The sequence below is a fragment of the Leptonychotes weddellii genome, chromosome 10, assembly GCF_054177405.1.
Source record: "Leptonychotes weddellii isolate Sample4059 chromosome 10, ASM5417740v2, whole genome shotgun sequence".
Classification (NCBI taxonomy): Eukaryota; Metazoa; Chordata; class Mammalia; order Carnivora; family Phocidae; genus Leptonychotes; species Leptonychotes weddellii.
In genome coordinates, this window is record NC_138378.1 from 58,066,836 (window position 1) to 58,090,257 (window position 23,422).

The 23,422-nt window shown below is 39.6% G+C and overlaps 1 long non-coding RNA gene and 1 pseudogene across 1 annotated transcript in view; one reads left to right on the forward strand and one right to left on the reverse strand.

The window, feature by feature from the left end:
* Positions 1–23,422, reverse strand: part of LOC145723892 (uncharacterized) — a 291,096-nt gene that overhangs the window by 91,002 nt on the left and 176,672 nt on the right. The window contains exon 4 of the long non-coding RNA XR_014149278.1: positions 22,117–22,226. This is a non-coding gene — a long non-coding RNA (uncharacterized LOC145723892). The remainder of the gene's footprint in view (positions 1–22,116; positions 22,227–23,422) is intronic.
* Positions 19,254–19,696, forward strand: LOC102741190 (large ribosomal subunit protein eL33 pseudogene; annotated as a pseudogene).

The following is a 23,422-nucleotide window of genomic DNA, read 5'->3' on the forward strand; positions in this document are numbered from 1 at the left end:
TCTGGGAAGAATGCCTAAAGGAAATGATGTTTCAGGAGTTGCTGTACAATATGGGAATTGGGTTTGTCAATTGGATGGTGAATAAACTGCAAGGTGTAATATTTTCCAGTGCATTTTTTCACCTCCAGAAGTTTAATTAGTGTGTTTTAATATTTTTCCACTACTCTCTCCATTTTGTTCATGTTTTTTCCCTACCTCCTTAAATGAACAGAGCTTATTTATAATAGCTGTCCTCTGTGGAAAATGGATTGTGAAGCAGCTTTGAGGTGAGTTGAGAGAAGTGACTGAGATGCAAAAGATGAGAGAAATGAGGTAAAATCAGTCTTCCAATTTTTGAGATAGAAGGAACTAAGAGAGGGGTGCCTGGGTGGCTCAGTCATTCAAGTGTCTACCTTTGGCTCAGGTCATGATCCCAGGGTTCTTGGATCGAGCCCTGAGTCAGGCTCCCTGTTCAGTTGGGAGCCTGCTTCTCCCTCTCCCTATGCCCCTCCCCCTTGCTCATGCGCTCCCTCTCTCTCAAATAAATAAATAAGACCTTAAAAAAAAGAAGAAGAAACTAAGAGATTATCTAGTGCCATCTCCTCATTGCAAATGGTAAATGTCAGGGTGGTGAGACACGTACATACAGAGGGTCACTGTGCTTATTGCATTTATGTGTATATACATATATCTGTTGTAGAATCATTTAAGAATATCATATAGACATAATACCCCTTACCCTAAATATTTTAGTTTGTCTTTTCTAGGAAAGATGACATTGATATTCTCTTGCATAATTACCATACAGTCATCAGATGCAGGAATTTAATATTGATAGAGTGTTATTACCTAATATCCAGTACATATTTAAATTTTACCAGTTTCCCCAATAATGTTCTTTATAGTCATTTTCCTTTCCCTCTGATCCAGTATCCTGTCCAGGATCAGGTGTTGCATTTAGTTCTCATATCTTCCTAGTCTTTAAAATAGAGCACAGAATGTCCCTCAGTTGCGTTTGTTTGTTTTATCATAATTACATTCAAGTTATATATTTTTGGCATGAGTACTATATAAGTGATATTGTGTTCTTTTCAGTATATCACATCAGGAAGTGAATAGTGTCAAGTTGTCTTCTTGGTGTTGATAATTTTGATCACTTGATCATGGTGATGTCCACCAGGTTTTTCATCTGAAAAGTTACCATTTTTAACTTTGTAATTAAGGTGTAATCATTTCTGGTACTCTTCATTTCCTTGAGTAGATCCGAATTTCCATCTGTTATCATTTTTTATCTCCCTGTACAACTTCCTTTAAAATCTTTTTGTAGGAAAGATCTGCTGTAAATAAATTGTCTCAGCTTTGTCTGAAAATGTCTTTATTTCACTTTCATTCTTGAAATGTATTTTTGCTGGTTAAAGAATTCTAGATTTCCAGCTTTCTTCTTTCAGTAAAGAAGTAAAGAGGTAAAGAAGACCCATTATCTTCTGGTTGCATAGTTTCTGACAAGAAGTATGCCATCATTCTTCTCTTAGTTCCACTTTGTATCCTACGTTTTCCTCTAAATTTGTTTACAACTTTTTAGGCTAGTTTTCAGTAATTTGACCAAATTGGCATGGTTTTCTGTAGACTTTTTCTGTTTTTTGAAGTGGTAGTGTAGATTATTGATTTTAGATTTTTCTACCTTCTAATGTAAGACATAAATTTCCCTCTAGGCACTACTTTATCTATGTCATGTTTCATTCTCATTCAGTCTAAGATATTTTCCAAGTTTCCTTGTGATTTCTTCTTTGATCCATGGGTTATTTAGAAATGTGTTGTTTATTTTCTATTTCTGATTTTCTCAAATTTCTTTTTGTTTTTGACTTCTAACTAATTTGGTGTGGTCAGAAAATGTACTTTAAATAATCTCAATCCTTTTAAATTTGTTGAAAATTGTTTTATGGTCTAGCATATGGTCTATCCTGGAGAGTGTTCTATGGATACTTGAAAAGAATGTATATTTTGTTGTTTGGAGGTATAGTGTTCTGTAAATATCAGTTATGTCAAGTTGGTTGTGTTGTTCAAGTCCTCTATAATCTTGTTTACTATCTAGTTTTATCAATTACTGAGAAAGGAAAGTTGAAGTTTCTAACTATAATTGTTGAATTGTGTATTTCTCCTTTTAGTTTTGTCAGTTTCTGCTTTATGTGTTTTAGGGCTCTGCTGTTAGGTGCATATATACTTTTATAATTTTTATTTTTCTTCACTGAAGAAAACTATCCTCTTGAAATTTAACTTTATCCTCATGAAATTTCCCCTTCTCTTCTAGTAGGATTTCTTGTTTGAATGTTTATTGGTCTGATGTTAATATGGCCACCCCACTTTTGATATACCTTTTTGTCATCTATATTAGTCAGGGTTCTCTACAGAAACAGAACCAACCGCACACACACACACACACACACACACACACACGTACACATGTACACACAGAGACAGAGATAAAGAGACGTTTGTTTTTAAGGAATTGGCTCACATGGTAAGTCTAAAATCTGCAGAGTAGGCTGGCAGGGCGAGGACCCAGGGGAGTTGCAGTTTGATCCAAAGGCCACTTACTGGGGTGCCTGGGTGGCTCAGTCAGTTAAGCACTTGCCTTCGGCTCAGGTCATGATCTCAGGGTATTGGGATGGAACTCCATGTTGGGCTCCATGTTCAGCGAGGAGTCTGCTTCTCCTTCTCCCTCTGCCCCTCCTCCCCCGACTTGTGCTCTCTCTCTCTCAAAAAAAAAAAAGAAACCCACAGAAAAACCAACCAAACAAAAAAATAAAGGCCATCTACTGTCAGAATTCCTTGCTGCTCAGGGGAGGTCAGCTTTTGTTCTATGAAGACCTTCAACTAATTTGGATAAGGCCCACCCACATTATGAAGGATAATCTGCTTTACTCAAAGTCCATCCACTTAAATGTTAATTTCATCCAAAAATCATTTTCACAGAAACGTCCATAATAATGTTTGACTAAATATCTGGGCACTATGGCCCAGTTAAGTTGACACATGAAATTAACAATCACACCAACCTTTTACTTTCAATCCATTTGTGTCTTTGAATCTAAACTTTTTCTCTTGTAGACAGCATATCATTGGATCTTGTTTTTTCATCCAGTCTGACACTCTCTGCTGTTTGATTTAGTCTATTCACATTTCAGATAATATTTAACATGGTTGGATTTACATACGCCATGTTCTTATCTGTCTTCAGTATGTCTTGTGGCTTTTTTGTTTCTGTGTTCCTCCTTTGTTGTATTTTTGTGTGTCAAACAAACATTTTAGTATGCAATTGTTATTCCTATTTTGATTTTTTAATCACTATTTTTAAAGCTTTTTTGTTGTTGTTGTTCTAGGGAGTCTTAATTACCACAAGCTACTGCAGGTTAATCCCAACTTAATTCCCGGAAAATGTAGCAATGTTACTCCAATATAACTCTATTTCCACCTCCTTCCTTTGTGATATTATTGTCATATAATTTTTTTAAAGATTTATTTATTTACTTTAGAGAAAGAGACAGAGACAGAGTGCAAGTGGGGGGAGGGGCAGAGAGGAGAGAAAGAATCTCAAGCAGACTCCTGGCTGAGCACGGAGCCCAACATGGGGCTTGATCTTATGACTCTGAGATCATGACTTGAGCTGAAATCAAGAGTCAGACACTTAACTGACTGAGCCACCCAGGCACCCTGTCATATAATTTAATGTATGTGTTATAAACCACAATATAGTGTTATAATTATTATTTTATACAGTCTCATGTTTTTAAAGAAAGTTAAGAGAAAAAAGAGGAAATATATTTACTTATAAACTATATATTATATATTTATAAATACATGTTTCTTATATATATTTGTTTATCTGTTCTATTTACCCACATATTCATTATTTCTGTGCTCTTCATTTCTCTCTGTGGATTATATTTACCATCTGGTATCACTTTCTTTAAGCCCAAAGGACTTCCTTTAGTATTTCCTGTATGACAGGTTGACTAGTAACACATTCTCTGAATTTTTGATCATCAAAAATGTCCTTATTTTTAGTTTTGATGGTTATGGAATTCTTGATTAAAAGTTTTTTCTTACAGCACTTGGAATATGTCATTCTTCTGCCTTTTGGACTCTGTTATTTCTGATGAGAAGTTAGCTGTTAATCATATTTCTATTCCCTTGTACATGATGAGTCATTTTTCTTTTACCGATTTTGAGATCTTCTTTTCTTTGGTTTTCAACTCTTTGCCTATGATGTGTTTGGGTGTGGAGCTTGTAAGTTTATCATTCTTGGAATTTGTTGAACTTCTTGGATTTAAAGATTAATGTTTGCCATGGAACTTGGAGAATTTTTAGGTTTTGTTTTTTCAAATTTTTTTTCTAACTCTCTCTCTCTTCATTTTCTGGTGTTCCTATTATAGGTACATGGATATGCTTGATGCTGTCCCACAATTCTTTGAGGCTCTGTTCATTTTTTCTTCATTCTTTTCTCTATTTTTCAGATTGGAAAATTTCTACTAATATATCTTCAAATTCACTGATTTGCTCTTCTGCCAATCTGCTTTTGAGCCCATTTAGGGAATTTTTCATTTTATTTATTGTAATTTTCAACTTTAGAATTTCCATTTGGTTCTTTTTTATAGTTTCTATTTCTGTATTGACATTCCTTACTTATTAGACATTTTCATATTTTATTTTAATTCTTTGAACAAAGTTTTCTTTAATTATTTAAATATATTTATAATAGCTGCTTTGAAGTGTTTGCTCAATCTAACATCTGGGCTCATAGAGTTAGTTTCTATTGACTGATTTTTTTCCTGAATGTGAATCACACTTCACTGTTTCTTTGCATTTCTCATAATTTTTGGTTGACACCAGGCATTTTCAATAATGCATTGTAGCAAGTCTATATTCGGATCCCCCCTCCCCCCCGCAATTAAAAATAAATTGTCTGGGCTTCAGTGGTGGAATCTTTCTCCTCCATGAGTTACAGACCATGGCTGATGTCTTTGCCCAGATTTTTTTAAATTCTTTTTTTTTTTGGCCTGGCTTACTAGAATTCATCTCTGTGTCAGAATAGCCTAGTGGTCAGCCAGTGATTTCAGCAGAGATTTTGCTCAAACACCTTGAGTCCATAAGGCTTTTACTCAATCCTCTGCTAACTTACCTATATGTAGACCAAATAGTCAGTGCATTCAAAATTAGCAAGTTCTCAAGTATGCCTAGGCTTTTGCTTTCCACTGGGCTCTCTTTGGTACACCCTGTGCATGTGTGTAGTTTCCCAGTCAGCCAGGAATAGGTAGAGAGCTAATCTAGCCTTCCATGGCTCTGTCATTTTCAGGATCTCTTTGTTAAATTTCTGTCTAGTCAGGCTGCTTTCCCTAGCTGTTATCATAAACTCAGGCTAACAGGGTTGTGAGTTTTACTGGTTTATTTCCTACAAAAATAATTTTTTTAACTGATTATGCCGCCATGGCTATTTGCTTCCTGCCCCACATCTAGTTTGCCTCTTCTTGCAGCAAAGCTGCTGGTTTTCACAACCAGCTTCACTTTTTTACAACTACCATTTTCAGTAACTAACCTGAGGATGGGAGGGTGAGTGTAAACCCAGGCAAGAAGGCCATAGACTCCTGCTGTTCTTTTCTTTTTTTTTTTAAAGATTTTATTTATTTATTTGAGATAGAGAGAATGAGAGAGAGAGCATGAGATGGGGGAGGGTCAGAGGGAGAAGCAGACTTCCCACCGAGCAGGGAGCCCGATGCGGGACTCCATCCAGGGACTCCAGGATCATGACCTGAGCCAAAGTCAGTCGCTTAACCAACTGAGCCACCCAGGCACCCGACTCCTGCTGTTCTTATCTAAGGTTTCAATTTCTAAAAAATTAATAATTGCTTCTCAATTTGGTGTTTGCCTTTGGTCATTTTTCCAGGGTTCTGAAATGGTTATTTTTGACAATTTTTCCAGTTTATACTTACTTTTTGAAGAGAGGATTCACACACTTCTTCATTCTGTCATAGCCAAAAGTCCTGTCTGCATGCTTGGTAGACATTGTGAATTTTATATTGTTTTGCTGGATTTTGTTCTATATCTTTAACTACAGTTGGATTTTATTCTGGTGCACAGTTAAATTACTTGGGATCATTTGGTTTATTTCAAGGCTTGCTTTTAAGCTTTGTTAGAGGAGGTCTGAAGTAACCTTTAATCTAGGGCTAATTTAGGGCTACTACAAAGGACTCTTTTTTTTTTTTTTTTGAGGACTCTACCCAATGCACCATGTATTATGAGGTCTTTCTACTCTGGCTGGTAGGAACATGAATTATTCCCAGGCCTGTGAATTGTTCTGCCTACTCCTTTCAGGTGGTTCTTTCTCTGACCTAGAGTAGATTCCTCTTACAAATGCACAGATGAGTGCCTAGTCAGAGACTTGATGGGATCTCTCTGCAGACCTTTGGAGCACTGTCTCTCATTCCCCCTCTCTCTGCTGCTGTTCATTCTTATCCAGTACTCTGCTCCACAAATTCTAGCCACCCTAGCCTCCCCTAGCTAGGTCTCTATCACTGCAATTCATAGGGATTTGTTTAGGGCGCCTGAGTGGCTCAGTTGGTTAAGCGACTGCCTTCAGCTCAGGTCATGATCCTGGAGTCCCGGGATCAAGTCCCACATCGGGCTCCCTGCTCAGCGGGGGGGTCTGCTTCTCTCTCTGATCCTCTTCCCTCTCGTGGTCTCTGTCTCTCATTCTCTCTCTCTCAAATAAATAAATAAAATCTTAAAAAAAAAAAAAAAAGAATAGGGATTTGTTTAGTTTACCCCTCTCAGTGATGTGGACTGAAAATTGCCTCCAATAAGTAAGTTCATGCAAGTGTAGGGCTCACCTTATTTCCTTTCTCTCAAGGATCATAGTCCTGTACTACCTGTCTGAAAAATAGTTTTATATATGTATATATATATACATATGGGTTTTTTTTGTCCATTTTCCTAATTACTTAGAGAAGGAACATAGCTGTTGTCTGTTAGTCCATCCTGGCTGAAAGTGAAAGCTGAAGAATTTTAATCAGGAGACAGAAATTATTTTGTTCATCATTTAAGATTACTGTGGTTGCTTTATAGAGAATGAATTATATGGGATAAGATTGGAAAAAGAGACATCAGTTAGGAGGTTTAGTGGTCATCTAGGGCAGAGATGATGGTTGTCTGGTTATTGAAATTACCACAATAAGTTCATTAAGTTTCTTTTTTTTAAAAAAGATTTTATTTATCCATTTCACAGAGAGAGACATAGAGAGGGAACACAAGCAGGGGGAGTGGGATAAGGAGAAGCAGGCTTCCCGCTAAGCAAGGAGCCTGATGTGGGGCTCGATCCCAGGACCCTGAGCTGAAGGCAGACGCTTAACAACTGAGCCACCCAGTAAGTTGTGGCTATTGAAATTTAAAAGAATAGATGAGATGTATTTTGAACATAAAATGGATAAGATCTGCTGATTATTTAGAAGTAAGAGATAAGGAAAATGAGGATACAAGGATGATTCCTGACTAGCACACTCAGCCAACTTTCATTTCCTTTATCCTTGTTAAACCCATCATTTGGCTTCTCATCCTGCCCTTACCATTCTGCTATTTGAGCCCATCACCTTCCCTGTTTCTTGCTTCCTTCTCTGAAAACATAAAAGGTATAATAGTTAATCCAGCAACAATGGAAAGGGTAATTTACTGGTTAGGTACCTGGTAGGTGGTAAGCCCCAGTAAGACAACTTATTTAGTGGCCTAAAACAAAGAGTTCCCAAGAAAAGAGGAGGACCTGACAGAACCAAGTCAGGCAGGCTGTGTAGGATCCACTTTTAAAATTCAATTAGCAAGATTTCAGGCAAACAAAGAAGATTCAAAACAGGTCTCATAAGACAGAGTTCTCCTATTGGTTGAGGCTCTGGTTGGGTGAAGCTCAGAGCCACATGGTTGGCCCCATTTCAGGGCTGACAGTCATAGCAAGTGTAACTTTCCTAGATGTGAAGTGTTGTCCTGTTGAATCTCAGGAGCTCATGGCATTTGTGTTCAAAAGAAGAGTCACTTCCTTTGGGAGGACTGACCTTTAGCTGGAGGCTTTGTTGTGTGAGATCCTAGAGCACAGGGCCCCAAAGGCCAAGGAGATGTAAACCTCTTTGTGTCAATGCTATGAATAAAGTAATCCAGTCACCCCTGAGACTGGGCAAGAGGCTGGGGTAGGAATCACATAGGCTGGGTCTGGGAGTCTCTGGATCTTTTGCAGTTCTCTTTAGTGCCACACAGTTTAACAGTGCATTACTCTATAACTGCTTTGTGATGTCTGAGTTTTTACATCCTTAACTAGACTGCTATATTTGTTTCCCAGGGCTGTCGTTACAGAGTATCACAAACTGGTTGTCTTAAAATAATAAATTTGTTGTCTTGGAGTTCTGGGGGCTAGAAGTTCAAAATCAAGGTGTTGACAGGGCCAAGACTATTCAGAGACTGCCATAATTACTTTATTGGACCAATTATGAGCCACCCTCAAATGTAAGGCCACATTTTCTTATGAAATATGTAGGGGAGAATCTTTCTTTGCCTCTTCTAGCTTCTGGTATTTGCTGGCAATCCTTGGAGTTCCTTGGCTCATAGATACATCACTCCAGACTCTGCCTCTGTCACCACATGGCCATCTTTTCCCTGTGTCTCTGTCTCTGTGTCTCTTCTCTGCTTATCAGGACACAGTATGATCTCATCTTAACTAATTGCATTTGCAACTACCCTATTTCCAAATAAAGTCACATTCTGAAGTAGGGGGAATTAGGACTTCAACATATTTCTTTGAGGACACAATTCAACCCATAACAATCTCCCTTAAGGAAAAGGACAGTGTCTCATCCTTTTTTTTCACTCCATGGACACTTAACTCAGGAAATTCTGCAAGTTTCCTGCTTTGGGCAGATGTGAAATAAAAGGAAGGACTATGATTTAAAAAATGACACAAATGTTATGTAAGGCAGGAAGATGTATTTAATTGTAGTGAAATAATATTTTGATATTAATTGATATGTATTTTCCTATAATCTTTTTATTTATCGTATAGCTTTCCCCCCATTCTTGAGATATGGATTGTCTTAGGGAAGGTTGTTACAGAAAAATCAGAGAACAAGAGTGAAATATTACCTTTTGAGTTTTAAAAGCTTAGGTCTAGGAAGAAGACAAAAGGATTTAAAATAATATTTGGTTAATCAAAGCCAGTTTATCCCCTCTCCCTTATGTCAACCTGAGATTAAAATCTACAGAACTGAGCAGGGAAGAAGAGGAGCATCTGAGAGAAAGCAAGACATTATTGGTTACTGAGCAGGGGTCCTGTGGCTTACCCTCAGGGCCAATTCCTGGGGCCAGTGAAGGAAGTAGAACCTTCCCCAGAAAGATATAGGGATTTAGGAGAAGAGAAAGTTTGTACCTTGTTTCCAGGGAGGTCACAAGATTTGTAGGATTTTCCTGTCCAGAAGGGGTAGAAGTACAGCTGAATGTTTCCTGTATCTTTGAGAGGGGCACACAAGTACCTGAGACAGAGCTGGGCTGGAGAGGCCTGTGGTCACATGCAAGGGGCTGAGAATGACTTTAGGACTGGGCCCCAGCTGAAGACAGACATCTCAATAGATGCAGGTACAGGCAGATAATAACTAAAGGCCAAGTCCTCTTCTCCAGCCCGCCCCACCCCACCTAGATTTCAAGTCAACCCCTAAGGATGGCTCCCTGAATTGACATACTATGTTTCTACTCCTATGCGGAATGAGACTCATAAAATAAATTATGTTTGGTTACTAAAAAATAAAGTCTATTTCTTTCAACCTCTAATTTGTGGTCTGAGATTTATTCCAGCTACATAAAGAAAATGATCATTCTAAATGTACAAGTTGCTTCTTCTTTGTAGGTGGGTAGTGGGAACTGAAACTGTCCTCTGAGCAGCCAGGTACTCCTAAGTGAGACCTGGCATTTTCCCAGACTACAGAAATTATTGCTGAAATCTCACTGATTGGGCCTCTAGGAGGGAAGGAATGGGAAGTGGAAGAAGTGGGTGGGGAGGCGGGTGTGTGATTAAACCACTCAAGTTATATTTTAGACCTTGGATATATTGTTCTGAGAGTGACTCTGGACCTTTTAGAGGGGAAGTTCTGAGCAGCTCTGAAACTGGAGGTACCTGGAGGAAGCTCAGTTGTTACCAAGGAGCAAGTGTGCTGAAATTATGGTGTCATTGTCACCAGCCCCTGCTCAGAAGGCATCAGAGGAGAAGAGACAGTTCTGTGTGATAGGCCATGGGTTATCATTTAAAATCATCTCCTCTCTGAAAAACTATGACCTCACATTTGAGGGTATCTCATAATTGGTCCAATAGGGTAAAATATGCCAGTCCCTGAATAGTCTTTCAGTTTGGGGGAAGAGACATGGAGAGAAAAGGAGGCAGAAAGAGAAGAGAAGGAAGGGAACAGAAGCCATCTGAAATAAATGATCTCATTGAAGGACATTTTGGAGGAGAGGTCAGAGTCAGAATGAGCCTTTGGAGTTGGACTAAGATTTGAGCGTCTGTTTGGAGGCTCACTACATGACCTTGAGCAAATATTTTTAACCACTCACTGCCTTGAGTTTCCAATTTGTAAAATGGGATGTGTTATGTGAAGACCTGATGAATTTTGCTACTTTGGCTCTGAATATTCATTTCTAAATAAATTGTTCATCATTTTCATTTTTATTTTAACAACCCAGTGTGGTTGACAGCCTCTGATGTGGTCCCCGATGACCCTTATTTCCTGGTAGTCACAGCCTTGTGTAATCCCTTCTCCTTGAGTGTGGGTTGGACCTAGTGACTTGTTTCTAATGAACAGAATATGGAAGAAATAATGGGATAATACTTCCTATATTAGGTTATAAAATGACTGGCTTCTGTCTTTCATTCATTCTTTTTGTCTTTTTTTCTCTCCCTCTCTCCTTCTCTTGGATTACTTGCACTGAGGAAGCAGGCTGCCACGTGGTGAGCAACTCTGTGGAGATGGCCACATGGTGTGTTGGGGGAACTGAGACCCTCAGAGCATTAACACAGAGAAACTGAAGACTGCCAATGGACCAGGTAAGTGAACTTAGGAGTGGGTCCTTCATTCCTGATCAAGTCTTGAGATGACTGGAGCCTCAGGAAACAGCTTGGCTGTAATGTCATGAGAGTCCCTGAGCTGGAGGCACTCAGCTAATCTGCACAATACTTGCGTCCCACTTTGATGATTTTATGCTTATTGGACATGGTGAGCAGAAAGTAGCAACTATTCTAGACATATCAATAAGACATTTGTATGTCAGAGTGGGGGATAAATTCCACAGAAATTCAAGGACCTGCCACTTTGGTGAAAGTTCTAGGGGTCCAATTATCTGAGATATGAAGAGATTTTTCATCTAAGGTGAAAGGCAAATTGCTGCACCTGGTTCCTGTTACCATTAAGAAAGAGGCACAATGCCTACTGGTCTTCTTTGAATTTTTGAGGCAACATATATCTCATTTGGACATGCTAGTTTGACCCATTTGCTGAGTGACCTGAAAAGCTGCCTGTTTTGAGTGAATCCCAGAATAAGAGTAATCTGCAACAGGTCAAGCTGCTATGCAAGCTGTTCTGATAATTGGGCCATATGACTCAGAAGATACGATAGTACTTGAAGTATTAGTGTCACATAGGGATGCCATTGGAGTCTTTAGCAGGCCTTATCCTACAGGTGAATCACAGCACAGACCCTAAGAATTTTTTAGCAAAGCCATGCTTTCTCCTTTTGAGAAACAATTTTTGGCTTGTTACTGGGACTTAGTAGAGACTGAGTGCTTGACCATGAATTATCAAGGAGACCCCAAGTTGCCATATGACTTGAGATGCTCATCGTGAACTGGGTATCATCTGGTGCAGCACTGCATCATCAAAGGAAGTAGTATGTATGAGACTGGATTTAAGCAAACCCTGGAGGCACGAGTAAATTGCATGAGGAAGTAGCCCAGATGCCCATGCCCCTTACTCCTGCTACATTTCCTTCTTTCTCTCAACCACACCGATGGCTTCATGGTGAGTTCCCTAGGATGAGTTGACTAAGGAAAAAAGCACTTGAAGTTGGTTTACAGATAATTCTTCATGATATGCAGGCACCATCTGAAAGTGGACAGCTGTAGCCCTACAGCCCCACTTCGGGACAGCCCTGAAAAACAGTGTTGAAGGGAAATCCTTCTTGTGGGCAGGACTTTGGAGAGGGCATATAGTTGTTCATTTTGCCTGGATTGATAAATGTCCAGACATATGGGTCTACATCAATTTGTGGGCTGGAGCTAATGATTTGGCTAGGTGGTCAGGGAGTTAGAAGGATCTGGGGAAGAGATATGTGGATAAACCTCTCCATATGGACACAGGATATGAAAATACTTGTGTCCCGTATGAATGCTCACCAAAGAAAGATTTAAATAACGAGGTGGATAGGATGACCTCTTCCGTGGATGTCAACCAGCCTTCTCCAGTGACTCTTGTTATTGCCTATCGGGTTCATGAGCAAATGGCCATGGAATCAGGATGGAGGTTATGCTTGCTCAGCAACATGAATTTTCACACTTTCAACATGGACTTTTTGGATAAAGCCACTGCTGAATGTCCAATCTGCCAATAGCAGAGACTAACAAGGAGACCCCAAAATGGCATTTCCTGGGGGATCAGCCAGTCACCTGATTGCAGGTTAATTACATTGGTCTGCTTCCATCATGGACTGGATAGCATTTTGTCCTTATTGCATATGGATTTGATTTTTCTGCTTGTCTTCTTGCAATGCTTCTGCCAAAGGTGCTATTTATGAACTGACCAAATATTTTTATCCAAAAACATGGTATTCTACACAGCATCACTTCTAACCAAGGAACTCACTTTATAACAAATGAAGTTAGGCAATGGGTCCATGCTCATGGGATTCACTGGTCCTATTGTGTTACTTATAATTCTGAAGCAACTGTTGTGGTAGAATGGTGTAATCAGCTTTTGAAGGTTCATTTATGGCATCAAGTAGGTGGCAACACTTTGCACGGCTAGAGCAAGGTCCTCCAGATAGCAATAAATGCTCTAAATCAATATCCATTATATTGCTGTTTCTCCCATAGCAGAATTCACAAATCTAGGAATCAAGGGGGTAGAAAGTGAAGTTGTTGCTCTCATTATTACCCTAATGATCTTCTAGTACAATTTTTGTTTCCCATTCCCACAACTTTAGGTCCTGCTGCTCTGGAAGTCCTAGTTCCAAAGAGAGGAAAGTTCCTACCTTGAGACGCAATAAGGATTCCAATGAACTGGACGTTAAGACTGTCACCTGGCCACTTTGGGCTCCTAAGGCCACTGAATCAAGGCAAACAAGGGATTTACTAGATAGCTATGGGGATTGATCTTGACTATCAAAAGGAAATTGAGTTGCCATCACACTATGAGTATTTCTGGAATGTGGGAGATCCTCTAGGGCAACTTTCAGTATACCAATATTTTGTGATTATTAACTCAGTGGAAAACTACAACAACCTTCAATTCTGGTAGGACTGCTAATGGCCCAGACCCTTCAGGAATAACATTTGGACCAGACAAAGAAATGTGACCAATTGCAGACAAAGGAATGTAATCATTATGAGTATTTTTTTCTTTATTTAGATATGCATATGTTTGTGTATATATATTGAGCAAATATTTTTTTCCTTTTTCTCTTTCATCTCCTTAACTAAGACATGCTATGTGTAATTAACATCATATCTCAATATTTAAGCTATAGGATATCAAAAAGTGATGTGTGAATTAGATAGCAGGAGAATAAAGATCACTCAACACAAAAAGGATTTTCATTCTCCTTTGGTGGAAGGATTAACACAGGGGTTGGCAAACTATGGCCCAAGGGCTGGCCATCTGCTTTTGTAAATAATGTTTAGTTGGAAAACAGCCACATTCATTCAGTTACATACTGTCCATGGCCACTTTCATGCTACCATTGAACAGTCACAACAGAAACCATGTTGCCTCCAAAACCTAAAATATTTAGTATTTGGTCCTTTAAGAAAGAGTTTTCTGACCTCTGGGTTAGCATGTTACTGGTTTTATGGGGATAGTTGTATTATGTTAGGCAGAAACATGACTTTGTTTTTATCTTTATTTGGAGATTAAATATGGAGGAGATAAGCATGGGTGCCAAGTTGACAAAGGTTGGATTGTGGTGGCTTTGTAAGGTGTCACCTTGGCCAGGCTGAACTACATTTCTCAGAATTCCCTTTCTTGTATGTTTCCAGTTAGGCTGGACCACAAGAGAGATTCTCGTGGGCAATTTGGAGAGTGTAAGTGAAGCAATAGCTCACTTTTTTTGTAGTTTACATACATTGTCTGCTGGCTCTCCTTGGTGTGGGACAGTAGCCAAGATTGGAACTGCTCCATCTTCTCCTGGATCCTCTTTCAGCTTCTCTTTCATTCAGAGGAGTACTAGATGTCTTCACTCCTTTTGCGAGATGCACTCTTGATTGCTAATATGTACTCAGTGTGTGTGTGTGTGTGTGTGTGTGCTTCTGCATGTGTGCATGCATTTGTATGTATGTGTTTACCTCTGTGACAAAAGGTTTCTGCATGACCAAGTCATAAGCAAGAACTGACGTAGGTTTTATGCACCAGCTTGTGCTCTCCCCACTTTACATCCTGACTGCCTGCCCTGAGGACTTCAAGTTCCAGTATCAGATGCAATGACAACAACCTTAGACTGTTTAGCCAGATCCTACAACTGTATCAGGTCAAATCTCTGACTATATGGATGACTAACCCATTATGTACAGATATTTCATAGAGGAACAATCTCTCTGACTAAACCCTGACTAATATGCCCAATAATCATTTATAAAGATGTTTAAAATATTCAAGTAGATAGATTTATTATTATTTTTTTTGCTATACTTTTGTTGTTAATTTCTTTTTTTTTTTTTAGATTTTATTTTTAAGTTATCTCTACACACAACGTGGGGCTCAAACTTACAACCCCGAGATCAAGAGCCACATGCTCTACCGACTGAGAAAGGCAGGCACTCCTTCTGTTGTTAATCTCTAAGTCTTATCACATTTTGTTCAATGAAAGTGCTTGTATGAGTACTGCCTTTTAAAGTTTGTGAAGAATTTAGAGTACTGCCTTTAGAGTTTTTCTTTATGACCTAATACACTGTCATTTTTTGTAACTGTTTCCACATATGTTTCAGAACAATGTGTAGTCTCTGTTGAGTGCAAAATTCTATATAACTTGTTACTATGCTATATAAATTCTGCATATAATTAATTTTGTCTATTTGATCTATTTTTTTTTATTTGATCTATTTTAAAGAGAAGTGTGTTAACATCTTCTAATGTGACAGTGGCCCTGTCAATAACTCTTTGTATTTCTAGTATTTTTGCTTTATACATTTTTTATTATGTTATGTTAATCACCATACATCATTAGTTTTTGTTTTGTTTTTTAAGATTTTATTTATGTATTTGACAGAGACAGACAGCGAGAGAGGGAATACAAGCAGGGGGAGTGGGAGAGGGAGAAGCAGACCCGCTGACGAGCAGGGATCCCAATGTGGGGCTCGATTCCAGGACCCTGGGATCATGACCTGAGCCAAAGGCAGACACTTAACGACTGAGCCACCCAGGTGCCCCACATCATTAGTTTTTGATGTAGTGTTCCATGATTTATTGTTGCATGTAACACCCAGTGCTCCACTCAGTACGTGCCCTCTTTAATACCCATCACCAGGCTAACCCATCCCCCACCCCCCTCCCCTCTAGAACCCTCAGTTTGTTTCTCAGAGTCCATAGTCTCTCATGGTTCGTCTCCCCCTCCACTTGAAACTATATTGTTAGGTGCATAAAAGTTCATGACTGGTATAACTTCTTGATGGACCATACATTTTATCAATACGAAATATCTATTTTTCACCCCTTTTAATGTTTTTATACCATCTTATTATCTGCCACTGCTATTTAACTAGTAATTGAAATAATATGTAAAGTGCTTAGTATCATGACTGAACAATAGTACACAGGCAATAAATGATAGCTGCTGCTATTATTGTTATCATTATAATAATTATTATTCTGGGTCCCTCTGTGTACAGGTTGCCTGGTCTCTTTGGGGGACAAAGAGGAAAAGAAAGGACTGAAGGACTCTAGGTTAAGAAAAAGAGCAAGTGCCTCGCAGGCACTGCATAGTGATGCTTAGAGCTCTTTCTCCCCTGAAGAAGGTGATGGAAACTCCAGGGAAGAGAGGCCCCAGGCTTGGACAAGTCACCAGAAAGCCTGCCAAGAGAGGTCTCCTAAGCAGCCAAGAGAAAATAAGAGAAACAGATTTTCTTGTTGGATTTTGGCCTTTCTGCTTTTGAGGTCCAGCTGACACCAGGAATAGAAAAAAGTAAAACAAAGTCAGACCCAGTAGTAGACATGTTGCTGTGGTTGGAAGGTCAGATTGATCTCTTCTGAGATCCCCTCATATTTTGGCACATTCAGGCCTATAAAAGCAATGCCCACAGCAGTGATAATTCTCCACCCTCAGTGGAAATCTCAACTCTGCCCAACTTGGATGTATTTAAGATTCTGGTCTCACTGCCTCATTCCCCACATCTTCATCTCTCAGGTCTGCCCTGCAGTTGGATCCATTTTTATTTTATTAGATGTCCTTGTTTCTGTGTGATGTTCACTATCGATTGCTAGCATGCACTCAGTATGTATGTATGCTTATGCATGTGTATGTTTGCCTGTGTGTGTGTGTGTGTGTCTGTCTTTGGAGCCCCTAAATCAGAGCAGCCTTGCTAAATGGACACTTGATTGCTTAAAATCCCTCCACCTGCCTGAAATTCTTCACTTCTTTACTTATCTTTATCTTGCTGCCTGAAATTCATAGTATCACAAGATTAAAGCTTGAAGGTGCCTTAGAGATTAATTAGTCCAAGCATCTTATTTCACTAAAGGGGGAGGTGGAATTCAGAGAGGTGAAGTGATTTGCCCCAAATCACACAACTAGTAAGAGGCAGCATAGAGTGTCTGGGGGTGGGAGAAAGTTCATTCCAGGAGGTAGGAATGGATAAAACGGAGGTTGGGAGGCACATGGCCTCTACTGTTCTGGCTCTGCTACTAACAACACAACATACTTTGAAGAGAAAATCCCAACTACAAGAGCAGCACAGCAACAACAACTACAACTCATCTGTACAGCGTTTAAAATCCTTCCATATACATTATCTCACGTAATTTTACTCCATGAGAAGTAGCTATTATTCCTAGTATAGTGAAGATAAAAATGGGGCCAAGAAAATAGGAAAATGTATGGAAAATAGATCATGTATCCTTGGGAGTGTGCTGGATATGCTGGTTGTCTGTCTGTCACTATTCCCCTCTTTCCCCTTTCCAAGAAAACCACAATTTTGTTCAGGTTTCTCTGTTCCTCCCACATCCCTGTGCCTCGGGGAAGATGACCTCACCCCCAAGTTCTAGGGATGGCTTTGATTGGCTAAAGGGTAACTCCATCTCCATGGCAGTGCGTGATTCGGGGAGGGGCACGTGAGGCTAATTGGCCATTTTGATGGGATGAGAAGCTGCGTGTACACTATAGTGTTCAGGAAAGCCTTTCTTGACGCTTTTGAAAGAGCACTGGAACCTCTTCTCCTTTCCCACTAGAGGGGAATGAAGAATCATGCTGTTCCAATTGCTACAGGACCACAAGACCAGCCGGCTCAGGATGAAGCTGACAGACGACGGCAAGCGAGAGAAGTAGAAAGAATCTGAGTCTTTTAGGATCTCACTGAGTTGCTAGAGCAACCAACCCTAGAGCTTGCCTTACTTTTGGACATATAGTTAAGTGAGCCAATATATCTCCTCTAGAGACTGGTTTGGGAGAATTTTCTTTCTTTTTTTTAAAGATTTTATTTATTTATTTGAGAGACACCGAGAGAGCACGAGCGAGGGGGAGGAGCAGAAGGAGAGGGAGGAGCCGACTCCACACTGAGCAGGGAGCAGGATGCGGAGCTCAATCCCAGCACTCTGGGATCATGACCTGAGCCAAAGGCAGACATCTAACCGACTGAACCACCCAGGCACCCCAAATTTTCTATTACCTTTAGCATCTTACAGCAGGGACAAGGGGATGAACCTCATGGCTGAGCATAAATTCAGCTTACTTCTATAAGGAATGACTCTGCTGGGTTTTCTGGTATGTTTAAAAACATCTCTCTCTTCAATAAATATAAAGTACAATATGAAGGAGCTGGAAAAATAGAAAATATTTTTCTTACAGATCCTTTTAATACACCATTAGAGTAAGCATTTCTGTATGGCCTGTAAAGTGTGCCAGCTTGGAGTCAGACTATATTCAAACCCTGGCTCCATGGCTTCCCAGCGTGTGACCTTAGGTAATTTAATTGGCCTCTCTGTACCACAGTATCCTCAACTGCAACACTGGGTTAGTAACAATGCCCACGTAACAGAGTTGCAGAGAAGATTAAATAAATTAATATATGTAGAGAGTTTCAAAGTGTGACTATACAGTAAAGGCTCAAAACATTTAAATATTTTTATGGTGAAAAGCTGATTATTATCAATAATTATTATCAGTAATATATGCTACTAATAATACATACAAATGTGGTTCTGGCATATTTATTAATCTATAACCTATCATGGGCCAAGTATCTGGGTAGGTATTTTACACGTGTTTTCTCTAATTCTGATAATAACTCTCTGAAGTAGGGTTGATTCACTTCATTTTCAGATGAGGAAACTGGTGTTCACAGAGCCCAAGGGATATAGCCAATGTTACATGGCTAGTGGCTGCAGAGCCAGGGTTTGAACCCAGCTAGAACTACCATGCAGCTTCCCAGAGCACCTCTTAGTCAATCATCCCGGTGAGAACAATGAATTTAGGGTCAAGAACAACCCTAAGAAAGAGCAGAGAAAAAAGCGTGCAAATAGAAGTCAGCCACAAAAGAACTAGATGAGTTTGGAGATGGGAAAAGGCTCAGATCCCTACTGAAGCCATCCCCTGAGGTCTGTGCTTGTTTCCAAATGACCAGAATTGCAGTAGAAGGTACTTTTTCCTCTGAATGATGTTTCCCAAGTCTGAAAAGATGGGATGCACTAGGGATTCTTTTAGCATTGCCATTTGAGAATGGAAAAGCAGGGAAGATGGGAAGGGGGTGGAATTCGAAATTCAAATGGTATCTGATAAAATCACTTTGGACTTGCTTTTTTTCCCCGCCATCTTGGAGTCTGTGGAGGCCTGCTGGGAACAGGACTCCTATAACGCCAAATAATGTCTGGAAGGCTGTGGTCCAAGGCCATTTTTGCTGGCTATAAGCGGGGTCTCTGGAACCAGAGGGAGCACACAGCTCTTCTTAAAATCGAAGGTGTTTATGCTCAAGATGAAACGGAATTCTATCTAGGCAAGAGATGTGCTTATGTGTACAAAGCAAAGAACAACACAGTGACTCCTGGTGGCAAACCAAACAAAACCAGAGTAATCTGGGGAAAAGTAACTTGTGCTCATGGAAACAGTGGCATGGTTCGTGCCAAATTCCGAAGCAACCTTCCTGCTAAAGCCATTGGCCACAGAGTCCGTGTGATGCTGTACCCCTCAAGGATTTAAATTTAATGAAAAGTAAATAAAGGTGTAGATTTGTTCTCTTGAAAAGAAAAATCACTTTGGACTCCACAGTTATTAACCCCACGTTGGCTCATTCCTCTAAATCTTGCGCTCCCTCTCAAGTGTACTATACATTAAGCGCCAGAAATTATTGATCCCTCCTTTCATACAGCTAGTACATCTCCCTACTGCTGAAATGCAAAGAAGCAATAAATGCTGAATAAGATGTTTCTTCTGGAAAGACCAATAGTGAACACATTCTAAAGATGAGGCAGTGATAAGTATCCTTCTGAAAAATGGAGACCTGCTATAGGAAGACCTGCCCTGAAGGATTTGCTAGGGAATTTTTTTTACTAGGGGGATTCACCCCAAGCACATTCACTCAAATAATAAAATGATAGTGATGTTTGAAAGAATTTAGAAAGGTCTCTAAACTCCTTTCTTGTCAGAAAAGATTGTTATAAAATGTTCCAGATAGTTCTATAGAGCTTCATTTGAAGACCTTGGCATAAGTCCAAAGCAAATCTCTGCCTTAAAGTCCTATTGGTAGAGTGATTAAGAGTTACATGGTATTCTTTGCAGAGAGGTGTTCATTTGATGAGGAATTGGGGAAAGCTTTTTCATACATTATGCAGCTTTTTGCAAGGACTTTAGTAAATTCTGGCTTCTGTCCTTGGTCAGAAGTTAACCACCTCTAGTTAAGATAATCAGTAGTACGTAAGACAATGCTTGAGGTTTAACTCAAAAGAGGGTGGGAGTGGAAGGATGCAGCGGAGGCAGAGACCAAGTCCCAGACCTTTGCCAGAAGCAAAGTGAGTGTGGTTGGTTTCTGAATAGGCCACAGACCAGAGAGTAATCAGAAGGATCTGATCTACAGAGATGTTGGTGTTGGTTCATTGTTCAGAGGATTCCTGGGATGGAAAGAGATGCTCAGCCCACTAAAGCCCTACTCAATTTGCAATTTTTTATTTTTTTTAAGAGTTATTTGAGAGTGGGGGTAGGGGCAGAGGGAGAGGATTTTCAAGAAGATTCCCTGCTGAGTGCAGAGCTGGACGTGGAGCTGATCTCATGGTCCATGAGATCATGACCTGAGCTGAAATCAAGTCAGATGCTTAACAGACTGAGCCACCCAGGTGCCCCTGATTTGCAATTTTTAAAAAGATAGGTCTGGTGAAAAAGAACTTGGCTTACATTATCCCTAAAGTGAGTCACAGCACCTCACTCAATAACTAGACCTGGATGAATTCACAATGCAGAACCCCTAGCGTGCAGATGTGATCAAATATGCCTGAGGATGGAGTTTACACCGATGTCACAAGAATAAACTGTGAATCTTCTGCCTATAGATCTGAAGCCACTTAATGGGTAAATGTGATCAAAAGAAAAGCACACACTCAAAACATTCACAGGCTCTTCAACACTGATCCTGGACTTATACTGATTTACTGGGGTCCTGAATATTGGTAATAAGCCTTATGAAGGACATATGCTAAATGGAATTTTGACCCAATGCAACTCATAGTTGGTCCTATGGGACCTCAAACTCTTTTCATGGCTATTTCCCCATGACCTAAAGATACAGATAGTATTGGACCAACCTCAGCAACTGGAAGCATCCTCACATTGACTTCTTGACTCAGGGAATATGGGCTATTATAACAGAGAGCTAAGTGTAAGTTCTTGGAATACCCTCTCATTAGCAAAATACAGAAAAGCAATATTACTGCATAACACCTATTATCACCTAGCAATATACTGTACAATTGTTTGCTTGTGTATGGTCTTTTTCCCTTCCTAGAATGTAGTCTCCTTGAGGGCAGATATTTTGCCTGTCATTGTTCATCTTCAGTGTCTAGGACATTGACTGGCACCTAATTTCTGAAGGAAATTTCAGAAGTCAGTTCCATCATCAAAGATTTGAAAGATACAGGCGTGGTGATTCCTACCACATTTCTATTTAAGTAAATATGGATGGGTGTTGGAGCATAAAAGTGAACAATCATAAACTTAATCATCTGGCATTTCAAACTGCAACTTTTGTTCCAAATGCAGTGTTCCTACTTGAACAAAGAAATACTACTAACACCTGGAACACAGCTAATCATCTAGTAAATGCTTTTATTTTTACCCCTAGTCCAAAAATACTAACACTTGAGACAGGCTGATTTTACCTGGCAATGACAACAGTACAACTTCACTCCTACCTCAGCTATACACCAACTCTTTGCCTCTTTACTATATTTGTCAAACCAAATCTTGACTATCTCATTATCCCACAGGACATCATTATGGTTTGCTCTATTGATGACAGCATGCTTTTAAGAGTGTGTATTAATTAATTACTGTTGCATATTAAACTACCCCCAAAATCTGGTGGCTTAAAACAAAAATAAGTATTGATTTCTTAGAGTTTTTATGGATCAAAAATTCAAATAGGAAAGGGTAGGGAGGGCTTACCTCTACTGTGATGAAGGGAGCCTCAGCTAGAAGACTCCAAGGCTGGAGTTGGAATAATATGAAGGCTTCTTCACTCATGTGTCTGGCGATTGATACTGGCTGTTCCCTAGCTAGGTTCCAAGGGCCAGTGGTGGGAGAAAAAGAGAGAGGGGCCAGGGAGAGAGAGAGAGAGAGAGACATAAGCTGCATCTTTTTTATAACTTAGTCTTAGAAAGCACATAGCATCACTTAACTGTACTTCTTTGGCTGGAGTAGGCACCAGCTCCCACCCAGGTTAGAGGGGGGGAAATATCACCCACCTCTTAGTGGGAGCAGTGACAATCACATTGTAAGAAGAACATGTGGGATGGGATAAATATAAAGAGTGGATATATTTGGAAAATACAATCTGCCACAGATTCAGAAGTAGCAGGTACTGTAGATACATATGCATGCCAAAAAGTGGGAGATGAAGCCTTTGAAAATGCAGTCTACTAGTGATCAAATGCAATTAATGAACTATGACTGGATTCTGGTTTGAAAAAAACAGCTATAAAACAATGTAGTCTCCATCCATAATTCCCAACTTGAATATAAAACAAATTCCCTGTTCTTTCACTGTTCTATATAGGTGTGTTTATGGTGTTTAAATTCAAAATTTAGTCCATAGGTTGTAGAATATCAATATGAGATCGTATTGGACTAAAGAAGAAGTGGACAACGCTCAGAAATTCTGCATGCAGTGTCTAATGAAACTTTGGATTGTCTCCCTTCAGAGAGGAAGTGAGTACATTTTTTGTTATTATGAAGAAGAGATGCATTATATTTAGTAGGAATTTGTGTGTGTGTGTGTGTGTGTCTAAATATGGAAACAAGGGTGTATGTGGATATTGAATATTCAAAGGGGTGAGTAGTAGTACCTAATGTTACACAGGAAAATTAACTTCTTAAAATAACCTGAGTCCATTTCTGTTGGTTGTAACCACAAAACCCAACTGATAGACCTCCCCATGTCAGAGAGAGTAACAGCAACCACAAGATGAGAAGTAAACTCCATCATCCAGACCAACAGAGGGGAGAGAAACAGCAATGGCATTCTGTGATGATGGAGGTTTTGGCTACCAACTTAAGACACCAGGAAAACTGCACCAGTAGCCATTATAGGATTAAATGAACCTTTGAAAAGCATTTACAACAGTGGCTAGGTAGTAAGGACCATACAAATGTTATTCAACAATAACAAATTAAATAGTGCTAGCATATAAGTTTTGGGGGGATTTCCACAAGGAAAAAGAGGGAATTTGAGAGGTTAAATGTTCCAGTCATT